At 43.5% G+C, this 15,832-nt stretch overlaps 1 protein-coding gene across 1 annotated transcript in view; it reads right to left on the bottom strand.

Annotated features, from left to right (window-relative positions):
- Window positions 1-15,832, bottom strand: part of LOC141129608 (uncharacterized) — a 113,825-nt gene that overhangs the window by 33,479 nt on the left and 64,514 nt on the right. The window lies entirely within an intron of this gene.

Genomic DNA, 15,832 nt, shown 5'->3' with positions numbered 1-15,832 from the left:
TATGAGGGGTTCTCACCATCCCTGTGCTGAGTTCCTGGGTCTGTACACCCGCTGTGCCCATTAAGAGGCGTTCCCACCATCCCTGTGCTGAGTTCCCGGGTCTGTACACCTGATGTGCCCATTATGAGGGGTTCCCACCATCCCTGTGCTGAGTTCTCGGGTCTGTACACCCGCTGTGCCCATTATGAGGGGTTCTCACCATCCCTGTGCTGAGTTCCTGGGTCTGTACACCCGCTGTGCCCATTATGAGGGGTTCCCACCATCCCTGTGCTGAGTTCCCGGGTCTGTACACCCGCTGTGTCCATTATGAGGGGTTCTCACCATCCCTGTGCTGAGTTCCTGGGTCTGTACACCCGCTGTGCCCATTATGAGGGGTTCTCACCATCCCTGTGCTGAGTTCCCGGGTCTGTACACCCGCTGTGCCCATTATGAGGGGTTCTCACCATTCCTGTGCTGAGTTCCCGGGTCTGTACACCCGCTGTGCCCATTATGAGGGGTTCCCACCATCCCTGTGCTGAGTTCCCGGGTCTGTACACCCGCTGTGCCCATTATGAGGGGTTCTCACCATCCCTGTGCTGAGTTCCCGGGTCTGTACACCCGCTGTGCCCATTATGAGGGGTTCTCACCATCCCTGTGCTGAGTTCCTGGGTCTGTACACCCGCTGTGCCCATTAAGAGGCGTTCCCACCATCCCTGTGCTGAGTTCCCGGGTCTGTACACCCGCTGTGCCCATTATGAGGGGTTCTCACCATCCCTGTGCTGAGTTCCCGGGTCTGTACACCCGCTGTGCCCATTATGAGGGGTTCTCACCATCCCTGTGCTGAGTTCCCGGGTCTGTACACCCGCTGTGCCCATTATGAGGGGTTCTCACCATCCCTGTGCTGAGTTCCCGGGTCTGTACACCCGCTGTGCCCATTATGAGGGGTTCTCACCATTCCTGTGCTGAGTTCCCGGGTCTGTACACCCGCTGTGCCCATTATGAGGGGTTCCCACCATCCCTGTGCTGAGTTCCCGGGTCTGTACACCCGCTGTGCCCATTATGAGGGGTTCTCACCATCCCTGTGCTGAGTTCCTGGGTCTGTACACCCGCTGTGCCCATTATGAGGGGTTCTCACCATCCCTGTGCTGAGTTCCCGGGTCTGTACACCTGCTGTGCCCATTATGAGGGGTTCTCACCATCCCTGTGCTGAGTTCCCGGGTCTGTACACCCGCTGTGCCCATTATGAGGGGTTCCCACCATCCCTGTGCTGAGTTCCCGGGTCTGTACACCTGATGTGCCCATTATGAGGGGTTCCCACCATCCCTGTGCTGAGTTCCCGGGTCTGTACACCCGCTGTGCCCATTATGAGGGGTTCCCACCATCCCTGTGCTGAGTTCCCGGGTCTGTACACCCGCTGTGCCCATTATGAGGGGTTCTCACCATCCCTGTGCTGAGTTCCCGGGTCTGTACACCCGCTGTGCCCATTATGAGGGGTTCTCACCATCCCTGTGCTGAGTTCCCGGGTCTGTACACCCGCTGTGCCCATTATGAGGGGTTCACACCATCCCTGTGCTGAGTTCCTGGGTCTGTACACCCGCTGTGCCCATTAAGAGGCGTTCCCACCATCCCTGTGCTGAGTTCCCGGGTCTGTACACCCGCTGTGCCCATTATGAGGGGTTCACACCATCCCTGTGCTGAGTTCCTGGGTCTGTACACCCGCTGTGCCCATTATGAGGGGTTCTCACCATCCCTGTGCTGAGTTCCCGGGTCTGTACACCCGCTGTGCCCATTATGAGGGGTTCCCACCATCCCTGTGCTGAGTTCCCGGGTCTGTACACCCGCTGTGCCCATTATGAGGGGTTCTCACCATCCCTGTGCTGAGTTCCCAGGTCTGTACACCCGCTGTGCCCATTATGAGGGGTTCTCACCATCCCTGTGCTGAGTTCCCGGGTCTGTACACCCGCTGTGCCCATTATGAGGGGTTCCCACCATCCCTGTGCTGAGTTCCCGGGTCTGTACACCCGCTGTGCCCATTATGAGGGGTTCCCACCATCCCTGTGCTGAGTTCCCAGGTCTGTACACCCGCTGTGCCCATTATGAGGGGTTCACACCATCCCTGTGCTGAGTTCCCGGGTCTGTACACCTGCTGTGCCCATTATGAGGGGTTCCCACCATCCCTGTGCTGAGTTCCCGGGTCTGTACACCCGCTGTGCCCATTATGAGGGGTTCCCACCATCCCTGTGCTGAGTTCCCGGGTCTGTACACCCGCTGTGCCCATTATGAGGGGTTCTCACCATCCCTGTGCTGAGTTCCCGGGTCTGTACACCCGCTGTGCCCATTATGAGGGGTTCTCACCATCCCTGTGCTGAGTTCCCGGGTCTGTACACCCGCTGTGCCCATTATGAGGGGTTCTCACCATCCCTGTGCTGAGTTCCCAGGTCTGTACACCCGCTGTGCCCATTATGAGGGGTTCTCACCATCCCTGTGCTGAGTTCCCAGGTCTGTACACCCGCTGTGCCCATTATGAGGGGTTCTCACCATCCCTGTGCTGAGTTCCCGGGTCTGTACACCCGCTGTGCCCATTATGTGGGGTTCCCACCATCCCTGTGCTGAGTTCCCGGGTCTGTACACCCGCTGTGCCCATTATGAGGGGTTCTCACCATCCCTGTGCTGAGTTCCCGGGTCTGTACATCCGCTGTGCCCATTATGAGGGGTTCCCACCATCCCTGTGCTGAGTTCCCGGGTCTGTACACCCGCTGTGCCCATTATGAGGGGTTCTCACCATCCCTGTGCTGAGTTCCCGGGTCTGTACACCCGCTGTGCCCATTATGAGAGGTTCCCACCATCCCTGTGCTGAGTTCCCGGGTCTGTACACCCGCTGTGCCCATTATGAGGGGTTCCCACCATCCCTGTGCTGAGTTCCCGGGTCTGTACACCCGCTGTGCCCATTATGAGGGGTTCCCACCATCCCTGTGCTGAGTTCCTGGGTCTGTACACCCGCTGTGCCCATTATGAGGGGTTCTCACCATCCCTGTGCTGAGTTCCTGGGTCTGTACACCCGCTGTGCCCATTATGAGGGGTTCTCACCATCCCTGTGCTGAGTTCCCGGGTCTGTACACCCGCTGTGCCCATTATGAGGGGTTCCCACCATCCCTGTGCTGAGTTCCCGGGTCTGTACACCCGCTGTGCCCATTATGAGGGGTTCCCACCATCCCTGTGCCAAGTTCCCGGGTCACAAATGTAAGCCAAATACTATGGGATGGAGTTACCAAAAGACACATATACTGTAGATGACTCCACCTACACCAGGAATGACACTTTTGGGTGGACTGGATCTTTAGTCTGGTGATGTTGGGTTGGTGGCTATTTAATGATCTTCTATTAGTCATAGCATCCTACTATGTGTAGGAGAGAACAGGAAGAGGAGGTGCCCACTGAGAACAGACCCCCCCCCCCCCCCCCTCAGAACGGTTACCCCCTGAGGATGGACTGTCCTTTTTCCCATCCCCCCTTGTCATGTGACGTATCCCACCAATATCGGGGAATTTCTTCCTTCACCATTGTTAGTCCCATATATAACCCCAGGGCAGGATGTGTACCACTATTAGACAGTGTTGGCCCCACCCCCTGATCCACCCCAATTCTCAGGCCCACAGATTTACAAAAGTTCCAGCGGGCACCTCCCGTAGACTCCAGATTACCTGGCATTTCATCTATAATGATCAGCCAAGTGCTGGGATCTTGGTTCTGGTGTGAAGGAAATCTTTTGGCTGATCCACAATTCTTACATTGAGAAAGTTACAACAATAACGACAAACAGCGAACATTTCTGACGTTCCCGATTCCCCCAACACACGACACAGGTCAGAATCAGAAATGTGACACCAACACGGAGATCTGAACATTAATGACGATTCAGTGGATGAAAATGCCAGAGATTCCTGCCCCCAAAAAGATGTGAGTTTGCCTGGTTTGCCTTCCGGGTCTCCACTCTCCTCCATACTCCATAGACGTTCTGGTAGGATAATGGTCTTCTGTCTATACTGCCCCTAGTCTTATCATAGGATCTGTATTACAGATAAATCAACAGAACTTGTATATACAGTACGTATTAGAAATGACCCGCCCCAGAGGAAGAGGCCATAGTGCCGCAAAAAGGTTTGAAGATCTGAATCTGTATTGGTACAATACAAAAAAAAATGATAATGAAATTCAGCGCTGACTAGGGATGAGCTTCGAGTTCGAGTCGAACTCATGTTCTACTGGAACATTGGCTGTTCGCAAGTTCGCCGAACAGCGAACAATTTGGGGTGTTCGCGGCAAATTCGAATGCCGTGGAACACCCTTTAAAAGTCTATGGGAGAAATCAAAAGTGCTAATTTTAAAGGCTAATATGCATGGTATTGTCATAAAAAGTGTTTGGGGACCCGGGTCCTGCCCCAGGGGACATGGATCAATGCAAAAAAAAGTTTTAAAAACGGACGTTTTTTCAGGAACAGTGATTTTATTAATGCTTAAAGTCAAACAATAAAAGTGTAATATCCCTTTAAATTTCATACCTGGGGGGTGTCTATAGTATGCCTGTAAAGGGGCGCATGTTTCCCGTGTTTAGAACAGTCTGACAGCAAAATGACATTTGGAAGGAAAAAACTCATTTAAAACTACCCGCGGCTATTGCATTGCCGACAATACACATAGAAGTTCATTGATAAAAACGGCATGGGAATTCCCCACAGGGCAACCCCGAACCAAAATAAAAAAAAAAATGATGTGGGGGTCCCCCTAAATTCCATACAAGGCCCTTCAGGTCTGGTATGGATATTAAGGGGAACCCCAGCCAAAATTTAAAAAAAAAATTGACGTGGGGTTCCCCCTAAATTCCATACCAGACCCTTCAGGTCTGGTATGGATTTTAAGGGGAACCCCGCGCCAAAAAAAAAAAAAAAAAACGGCGTGGGGTCCCCCCAAAAATCCATACCAGACCCTTATCCGAGCACGCAACCTGGCAGGCCGCAGGAAAAGAGGGGGGGACGAGAGTGCGGCCCCCCCCCCTCCTGAACCGTACCAGGCCACATGCCCTCAACATTGGGAGGGTGCTTTGGGGTAGCCCCCCAAAACACCTTGTCCCCATGTTGATGAAGACAAGGGCCTCATCCCCACAACCCTGGCCGGTGGTTGTGGGGGTCTGCGGGCGGGGGGCTTATCGGAATCTGGAAGCCCCCTTTAACAAGGGGACCCCCAGATCCCGGCCCCCCCCTGTGTGAAATGGTAAGGGGGTACTTACCCCTACCATTTCACTAAAAAACTGTCAAAAATTTTAAAAATGACAAGAGACAGTTTTTGACAATTCCTTTATTTAAATGCTTCTTCTTTCATCTTCTTCTTCTTCTGGTTCTTCTGGCTCTTCTGGTTCTTCCTCCGGCGTTCTCGTCCAGCATCTTCTCCGCGGCGTCTTCTATCTTCTTCTCCTCGGGCCGCTCCGCACCCATGGCATGGGGGGGGAGGCTCCCGCTCTTCTCTTCATCTTCTTCTCTTCTTCATCTTCTTCTTCATCTTCTTCTTCTTCTTCTCTTCTTCCTTCTTCTGTTCTTCATGTCTTCTCCGGGCCGCTCCGCAGCCATGCTGGCATGGAGGGAGGCTCCCGCTGTGTGACGGCGTCTCTTCATCTGACGGTTCTTAAATAACGGGGGGCGGGGCCATCCGGTGACCCCGCCCCCCTCTGACGCACGGTGACTTGAGGGACTTCCCTGTGACGTCACGGGGAATGCCACAGGGAAGTCCCGTCATGTCACCGTGCGTCAGAGGGGGGCGGGGTCACCGGGTGGCCCCGCCCCCCGTTATTTAAGAACCGTCAGACGAAGAGACGCCGTCACACAGCGGGAGCCTCCCTCCATGCCACAGCATGGCTGCGGAGCGGCCCGGAGAAGACATGAAGAAGAGAAGAAGGAAGAAGAGAAGAAGAAGAAGAAGATGAAGAAGAGAAGAAGATGAAGAGAAGAGCGGGAGCCTCCCCTCATGCCATGGGTGCGGAGCGGCCCGAGGAGAAGAAGATAGAAGACGCCGCGGAGGAGATGCTGGACGAGAACGCCGGAGGAAGAACCAGAAGAGCCAGAAGAACCAGAAGAAGAAGAAGATGAAAGAAGAAGCATTTAAATAAAGGAATTGTCAAAAACTGTCTCTTGTCATTTTTAACATTTTTGACAGTTTTTTAGTGAAATGGTAGGGGTAAGTACCCCCTTACCATTTCACACAGGGGGGGGGCCGGGATCTGGGGGTCCCCTTGTTAAAGGGGGCTTCCAGATTCCGATAAGCCCCCCACCCGCAGACCCCCACAACCACCGGCCAGGGTTGTGGGGATGAGGCCCTTGTCTTCATCAACATGGGGACAAGGTGTTTTGGGGGGCTACCCCAAAGCACCCTCCCAATGTTGAGGGCATGTGGCCTGGTACGGTTCAGGAGGGGGGGGGGCCGCACTCTCGTCCCCCCCTCTTTTCCTGCGGCCTGCCAGGTTGCGTGCTCGGATAAGGGTCTGGTATGGATATTTGGGGGGACCCCACGCCGTTTTTTTTTTTTTTTTTTGGCGCGGGGTTCCCCTTAAAATCCATACCAGACCTGAAGGGTCTGGTATGGAATTTAGGGGGAACCCCACGTCAATTTTTTTTTTTTAATTTTGGCTGGGGTTCCCCTTAATATCCATACCAGACCTGAAGGGCCTTGTATGGAATTTAGGGGGACTCCCACATCATTTTTTTTTTTATTTTGGTTCGGGGTTGCCCTGTGGGGAATTCCCATGCCGTTTTTATCAATGAACTTCTATGTGTATTGTCTGCAATGCAATAGCCGCGGTAGTTTTAAATGTGTTTTTTCCTTCAAAATGTCACTTTGCTGTCAGACTGTTCTAAACACGGGAAACATGCGCCCCTTTACAGGCACACTATAGACACCCCCCAGGTATGAAATTTAAAGGGATATTACACTTTTATTGATTGACTTTAATCATTATTAAAATCACTGCTCCTGAAAAAACGGACGTTTTTAAAACTTTTTTTTGCATTGATCCATGTCCCCTGGGGCAGGACCCGGGTCCCCAAACACTTTTTATGACAATAACTTGCATATTAGCCTTTAAAATTAGCACTTTTGATTATTCATGTTCATGTCCCATAGACTTTAACGGTGTTCGCGTGTTCGAACAAATTTTTTTCCTGTTCGCATGTTCTGGTGCGAACCGAACAGGGGGGTGTTCGGCTCATCCCTAGCGCTGACTAATAAATGGACTTAACACAATAAATGCAAGCAGGCACTAAGGTCAATTCAAAGAAATACCTCAAAAGCATAAAACATATAAAAAGTGCTGCGCAAATAAAAGTCCTTAAATAAAATAAATGTATAAAAATGGAGTGACAAAATCAGAAGACAAAGACCACCAGTGACAATTAAGCTGAGATCAATATCTGGATGGTGACAAATCCCTCCACCGGGCATGGATGGCCCCTCACCTCAGACATTCGACCTGAAACAGGTCACACCGCTTATAACCATAGATGGATCAATCTGTGTGGTTGTTGGTTCCTCCTTTACTTCACATACATGTTTACTTGTGACTGTCTCCGGACTGTAACTTTATACGTTGTTCCATGTATTTTCTGTTAAACTACCAATAAATATATTTTCAACCCTGGTAAAGCCTTTTGACCAAATGTCCTCCAATTGTAGAGTGTGTTAGATTAAACATCTTTATCAACAATTTGGAGCAACCAGAAATATTCCACACACAGCATCACTGCAATCCACAGGTGGCCTGGAGCACTCCATTTTTATACATTTATTTTATTTAAGGACTTTTATTTGCGCAGCACTTTTTATATGTTTTATGGTTTGGTACAATACAAGCAATGTTCTGTTCTGAGTTTTTATACATGCATTTATTTCCCAGTCTAGTCTATCCCTAGTCTATCATATCTATGTATTACATGACAAATTTAGTTTTCTAGGTGGTAACCAGCCTGGCTGATTGTTAGGGTGATCCACTGACCTTTTCCTAAATCTGGGTTGATGCACCTCTCTCTTCTGTCACTAGGTGGCATTGTTACCTGTGGCATTAGATGGACCAGGCCATGGTAAATCCAGACTAGGAGCGGATGGGTTGTCCCAGATAATTGGCAGGGGTTTCTTTGCCCTTGGCGTGCTGGGAGAGCCTATTTATTCGGGAGGAGTCAGGTGATCGGGGGTTCGGTGCCATCTGGATGGCCGTCTAGGTGGACGTGTGTTGAGAAGCTCCCGGCTGCTAGGCCAGAAGCCTGAGGCCTATCCGAGAGTACCTGGATGCTAGGCGGTCTGAGGCCGATCCAGGTTGGAAGCAAGCAGTGCGGGGTTGGGGCTTCAGGCTTGGAGCCCAGCCAAGTTGCAGGGGGTTCTGCCAGCCGGAGAACCAAGTAGTTGCCACCAGGTGAAGGAAAGCAGTTGCCATCAGAGACGACCACTCCTGTCACCAGAGGCAAGCGAGAACCAGAGTCAGAGGTGAAGGAGACACAGTCACCAGCAAGGGACAATCTCTCCTGTTATCAGAGGCCAGGTTCTGTGGAGACTGAAGAAGTACCAGAGCAGCCTTTTTCATTAGCCGGGGATGGTGAAGAAGTTGGGAAAGTTTCAGCAGAGCCAAGTTGGGGACCGTGTGTGACACTTGGAAGCCACAGCAGGTTAGTTGTGGAGGAGCTCAAGGGATCTTCCTCTCAGGGACATTTAAAGCCCTCGTTCCTTTTGCCTGGATTGTCTTTCGGATGATACTTTTGGAGTAAGTGGATTCAATACGTGAATTCCACTTCTTTCCCTTTTAGCCCCCGATAGTTCTCAATCATTTGTCATCTCCACTAGCAACAGCCTTTAGGCAAGAATAGCCCCATATTGTCCTTGGTGTATGAAGTCCTCTGCAGTATAGGAGCGCTCTGCCAATCATTACCATCATCCATCACTTATAGAGTTCTACGGCAAGGTAAGACACAAGCCAACACATGATTGGTCAATGGATTAATCTCCACTTACATTAAGGATTGAAATATGCACCCAATCATAAAGTAAAGGTTTCCAGCCAATCACAGTCAGATTACCCCAAGGGCGTCTGCAGAACTTTTTTTCGGGGGGGGGGGGGGGGGGGGGGTGCATACAGGCTCTGGCTTAGAAAGCATGCAGACCCACGGGGTCAGCATTACAGCCAGGTAAAGAGCATTTTTTAGAAGGTTAGCATTGATATCTCCCCCCATGTCTATCATGGATTAATAAATTTAACACCTTGACCGCAATTATACAAGGGCTGTTAGATGAGTTCCAGAACATGGACACCTCAGGCAGGTGCTGGTGCAGGTGGACCGCTCGCACTCTTCATGCGCGCTCCCTTCCTTCCCTCAGGCTCTGAGCCGTGCTACCTGGAGAAGGTGGGTGGAGCCAAACTTGACCAGGCGCGAGGGAGGAAGAAGTTCCTCCTCCGGTCTGAATGCTGGGGCCTTGCCTCGGCCTCATGACCTCACGTCACTGGTTGCTAGATGCCAGGCAAGTCTAGCAACCAGTGCAGCGGGCAGCAGAGAGGCCAGGGGATGGTGCAATAAGAGGGTCTACGGAGTTGGAGCGGCGCTGCAGCTGCTGAATGAAACAGTAAGTGACTGTCACAGCTTTGGTGCCCCTCCCCCCTTTGCGGCAGCTTGTGGTGCCTGGGCGCGGTGCACCTGCCCAGGATCGGCCCTAGGTGTCTGTGTGTGGATACCTTGCTCTGGGGGGGGTTGACCCCTCCAGTGGACGCTAGGGTTGCCACGTCATGCCTTTAATCCAGGACGCACATTAATTACACAGGTTCTGTGGCTGATAAAGGTGGTAATTAAACTCACTTGGTGCCTTATCTGCATTAAATCAGCCTCAGAACCCGAGTAATTCATATGTGTCCTGGATTAAAGGGATGATGTATCAACCCTAGCGGACGCCCATGCTTACATGACAAGTCCTCAGGATAGATAAGACCCTTCATGACATGCCAGGCATCTCCCATAGAGGTCAATGAAACTCTCCTAAGATGGCCCGCTGCCACCGCACCAACCTAGATGACTTGCACCCTAATTCTGCTAAACAAGTAGAAGACTTATCCCCGCTTATATTATGAATTCATATATTGCAACAATACAACATGAGGCAAGGTGATACAGACCAAAAAAAAAATCACTTTCCTGATAAATTGGCCCCTTATGTGTATGTGATAAGGACCTTAGATTGTAAGCTCCTGGGGCCAGGAACTGATGGAAGTGCATAGTATGTAAAGCACTGCGCAAATTGTTGGCACTAAATGAATACTTGTCATGAATAAATGTTGTGTGTGTCTAATGAGCCGGGACCTCCAATCCCTCCCCTATAGCATTCTATGGTTACTGTAATGTCTGCCCTCATAGTGTAAAGTGCTGAGCAAACTGTTGGTGCTATATAAATCCTGTATAATAATAATATATAAATCCTGTATAATAATAATATATAAATCCTGTATAATAATAATATATAAATCCTGTATAATAATAATATATAAATCCTGTATAATAATAATATATAAATCCTGTATGATAATAATATATAAATCCTGTATGATAATAATATATAAATCCTGTATAATAATAATATATAAATCCTGTATAATAATAATATATAAATCCTGTATAATAATAATATATAAATCCTGTATGATAATAATATATAAATCCTGTATAATAATAATATATAAATCCTGTATAATAATAATATATAAATCCTGTATGATAATAATATAAAAATCCTGTATAATAATAATATATAAATCCTGTATGATAATAATATATAAATCCTGTATAATAATAATAATATATAAATCCTGTATAATAATAATATATAAATCCTGTATGATAATAATATATAAATCCTGAATAATAATGATAATAATATAAATCCTGTATGATAATAATATATAAATCCTGTATAATAATAATAATAATATATAAATCCTGTATGATAATAATATATAAATCCTGTATAATAATAATATATAAATCCTGTATAATAATAATAATAATATATAAATCCTGTATAATAATAATAATATATAAATCCTGTATAATAATAATATATAAATCCTGTATAATAATAATATATAAATCCTGTATGATAATAATATATAAATCCTGTATAATAATAATATATAAATCCTGTATAATAATAATATATAAATCCTGTATGATAATAATATATAAATCCTGTATAATAATAATATATAAATCCTGTATGATAATAATATATAAATCCTGAATAATAATAATATATAAATCCTGTATAATAATAATAATAATATATAAATCCTGTATAATAATAATATATAAATCCTGTATAATAATAATATATAAATCCTGTATGATAATAATATATAAATCCTGAATAATAATAATATATAAATCCTGTATAATAATAATAATAATATATAAATCCTGTATGATAATAATATATAAATCCTGTATGATAATAATATATAAATCCTGTATAATAATAATAATAATATATAAATCCTGTATGATAATAATAATATATAAATCCTGTATAATAATAATATATAAATCCTGTATGATAATAATATATAAATCCTGTATAATAATAATATATAAATCCTGTATAATAATAATAATATATAAATCCTGTATGATAATAATATATAAATCCTGTATAATAATACTATATAAATCCTGTATAATAATAATAATATATACATTCTGTATAATAATAATATATAAATCCTGAATAATAATAATATATAAATCCTGTATGATAATAATATATAAATCCTGTATAATAATAATAATAATATATAAATCCTGTATGATAATAATATATAAATCCTGTATTATAATAATAATAAATAAAGCATGTATAATAATAATATATAAATCCTGAATAAAAATAATAATAAATGACCAACATTGATTTCATGATAAGAAAACCAAATGGTGATCTCTTAATTTAATTGATTAAAAGTAATTGATGTGTGTCATAAAATGTAATTATACAAATATGTCACTAGGTGTCCCCCTCTGCCCGATAAAAGAGCCCTGATTGTATCATAGAGAGATACAGGATAAAAAGAGAATACAAAGTAACAATCCAGGGTGGAGATGTAATGATATATATATACCACTAGGGGTCCCCCACTGCCTGATAAAAGAGGACCAATCATAGGAGAGGGAGGTCTAGGGATACAAAGTAACAATCCAGAATGGAGATGTAACAAGTGGGAAGAAGATAATACTTTTTGTAACATTCCACTTCAGGAGAGAACAAATCTGAGGATCGGAGAACTCTTCGTTGAGGTGAGATGAGGACGGACTAATCACATTACAAGTCCGGAACGTTCGGCGTGCACACAGTGATTTTTAAACGCTCGCTCTCGGGTACAATACATCTTTCCATCCCACAAACAGAAGCTTCTCTGAGATGACTATTATGGTGCGGGGAGCACTATGACCTCGAGTTTTATTTTGTGTTCACCAAATGTGATTCTCACAGTGTGGATAGGACCCCCCAATATATCTCCACAAATGTCTCTTAAAGCTTTGGATGATGTGGAGAGGGATTAGATCCCCTGTCAGTTTTTATTTGCTGTCTGCACCCCCATTAGGAGACCCCCCCCCCATCTATTTGTCATGTTTGCTGTTATCACCAGGAATGAAGGAAAATCACAAATGTTTTCACAGAACAGGAATAGAGGGGAAATCTTCACATTGGAGGGATTTCCTCTCACTTCCTGTTTTGGCTATGGGACAGGAATTGGAGAGAAATCTACCCTATGGGACACCTGACAACCCCCCTCCTCCCACTCTCTATCTAGATGAATGTAAGTTTTGCCTTCACTTGTACTTTAATCTGTAGACATAAGAAGCAGATGAATTGATACATTGTCTGTTCTGATTATTACTGAAATATTTTTTTATAATTACCGTGAAATCACTGGGATCACTAATTACACGTCCTGTACTGAAAGCAGAACTCCAGGCAGGTATTGAAAAAAAAAAATCTGCCGTATTAAAATATTACTGAGGTGACAGAGAAAATGGGATTCTCCGTTTCCTCAGTGATTGGAAAAACTGGATTTGGGATCCGGAGTCCGGAGACTTCATGGAGACTTGGGAGGCATGAAGTCTCCAATCTTGGAGGTTGTGGTGTTTTATTTTATATCCTTGTCATGATTTTTGTATTTTATTTTATTTTATATCCTTGCTGTGATGTTTGTATTTCCTTTTATTTCCTGGTTTCAGTATTTGTATTTATTTGCTCTCTGTGATCCAGAACTAATTAAACATGATAATAATTCATCTAGAAATTTTTATTTTACATTTTATTTCTGGGTTGTGTTGTTTGTATTTTATGTTATTTCCGGGTTGTGATGTTTGTATTTTATGTTATTTCTGGGTTGTGATGTTTGTATTTTATGTTATTTCTGGGGTTGTGATGTTTGTATTTTATGTTATTTCCGGGTTGTGATGTTTGTATTTTATGTTATTTCCGGGGTTGTGATGTTTGTATTTTATGTTATTTCCGGGTTGTGATGTTTGTATTTTATGTTATTTCCGGGTTGTGATGTTTGTATTTTATGTTATTTCCGGGGTTGTGATGTTTGTATTTTATGTTATTTCTGGGTTGTGATGTTTGTATTTTATGTTATTTCTGGGTTGTGATGTTTGTATTTTATGTTATTTCCAGGTTGTGATGTTTGTATTTTATGTTATTTCCGGGGTTGTGTTGTTTGTATTTTATGTTATTTCCGGATTGTGATGTTTGTATTTTATGTTATTTCCGGGGTTGTATTGTTTGTATTTTATGTTATTTCCGGGTTGTGTTGTTTGTATTTTATGTTATTTCCGGGTTGTGATGTTTGTATTTTATGTTATTTCCGGGTTGTGATGTTTGTATTTTATGTTATTTCCGGGTTGTGATGTTTGTATTTTATGTTATTTCCGGGTTGTGTTGTTTGTATTTTATGTTATTTCCAGAGTTGTGTTGTTTGTATTTTATTTTATTTCCGGGTTGTGATGTTTGTATTTTATCTTATTTCCGGGTTGTGATGTTTATATTTTATGTTATTTCCGGGTTGTGTTGTTTGTATTTTATGTTATTTCCAGAGTTGTGTTGTTTGTATTTTATGTTATTTCCGGGTTGTGATGTTTGTATTTTATGTTATTTCCGGGTTGTGATGTTTGTATTTTATGTTATTTCCGGGTTGTGATGTTTGTATTTTATGTTATTTCCGGGTTGTGGTGTTTGTATTTTATGTTATTTCCAGGGTTGTGATGTTTGTATTTTATGTTATTTCCGGGGTTGTGTTGTTTGTATTTTATGTTATTTCCGGGGTTGTGATGTTTGTATTTTATGTTATTTCCGGGTTGTGATGTTTGTATTTTATGTTATTTCCGGGGTTGTGATGTTTGTATCTTATGTTATTTCCGGGTTGTGATGTTTGTATTTTATGTTATTTCCGGGTTGTGATGTTTGTATTTTATGTTATTTCCGGGTTGTGATGTTTGTATTTTATGTTATTTCCGGGGTTGTGATGTTTGTATTTTATGTTATTTCCGGGGTTGTGATGTTTGTATTTTATGTTATTTCCGGGTTGTGATGTTTGTATTTTATGTTATTTCCAGGGTTGTGATGTTTGTATTTTATGTTATTTCCGGGTTGTGATGTTTGTATTTTATGTTATTTCCGGGGTTGTGATGTTTGTATTTTATGTTATTTCTGGGGTTGTGTTGTTTGTATTTTATGTTATTTCCGGGGTTGTGATGTTTGTATTTTATGTTATTTCCAGGGTTGTGATGTTTGTATTTTATGTTATTTCCGGGGTTGTGTTGTTTGTATTTTATGTTATTTCCGGGGTTGTGTTGTTTGTATTTTATGTTATTTCCGGGTTGTGTTGTTTGTATTTTATGTTATTTCCGGGTTGTGTTGTTTGTATTTTATGTTATTTCCGGGTTGTGGTGTTTGTATTTTATGTTATTTCCGGGGTTGTGATGTTTGTATTTTATGTTATTTCCGGGGTTGTGATGTTTGTATTTTATGTTATTTCCGGGTTGTGTTGTTTGTATTTTATGTTATTTCTGGGGTTGTGTTGTTTGTATTTTATGTTATTTCCGGGTTGTGTTGTTTGTATTTTATGTTATTTCCGGGTTGTGTTGTTTGTATTTTATGTTATTTCTGGGGTTGTGTTGTTTGTATTTTATGTTATTTCTGGGTTGTGTTGTTTGTATTTTATGTTATTTCTGGGGTTGTGTTGTTTGTATTTTATGTTATTTCCGGTTTGTGTTGTTTGTATTTTATGTTATTTCCGGGTTGTGTTGTTTGTATTTTATGTTATTTCCGGGTTGTGTTGTTTGTATTTTATGTTATTTCCTGGTTGTGTTGTTTGTATTTTATGTTATTTCTGGGGTTGTGGTGTTTGTATTTTGTTATTTCCGGGTTGTGGTGTTTGTATTTTGTTATTTCCGGGTTGTGGTGTTTGTATTTTATGTTATTTCCGGGTTGTGTTGTTTGTATTTTATGTTATTTCTGGGGTTGTGGTGTTTGTATTTTGTTATTTCCGGGTTGTGGTGTTTGTATTTTATGTTATATTCCGGGTTGTGATGTTTGTATTTTATGTTATTTCCGGGGTTGTGTTGTTTGTATTTTATGTTATTTCCGGGGTTGTGATGTTTGTATTTTATGTTATTTCCGGGTTGTGATGTTTGTATTTTATGTTATTTCCAGGTTGTGATGTTTGTATTTTATGTTATTTCCGGGGTTGTGATGTTAGTATTTTATGTTATTTCCGGGT

This window comes from Aquarana catesbeiana, linkage group LG01 (genome assembly GCF_042186555.1).
Source record: "Aquarana catesbeiana isolate 2022-GZ linkage group LG01, ASM4218655v1, whole genome shotgun sequence".
Taxonomy (NCBI): Eukaryota; Metazoa; Chordata; class Amphibia; order Anura; family Ranidae; genus Aquarana; species Aquarana catesbeiana.
Note: the sequence above shows the minus strand (reverse complement) of the source record. Positions and strands in the feature narration are given on the sequence as shown.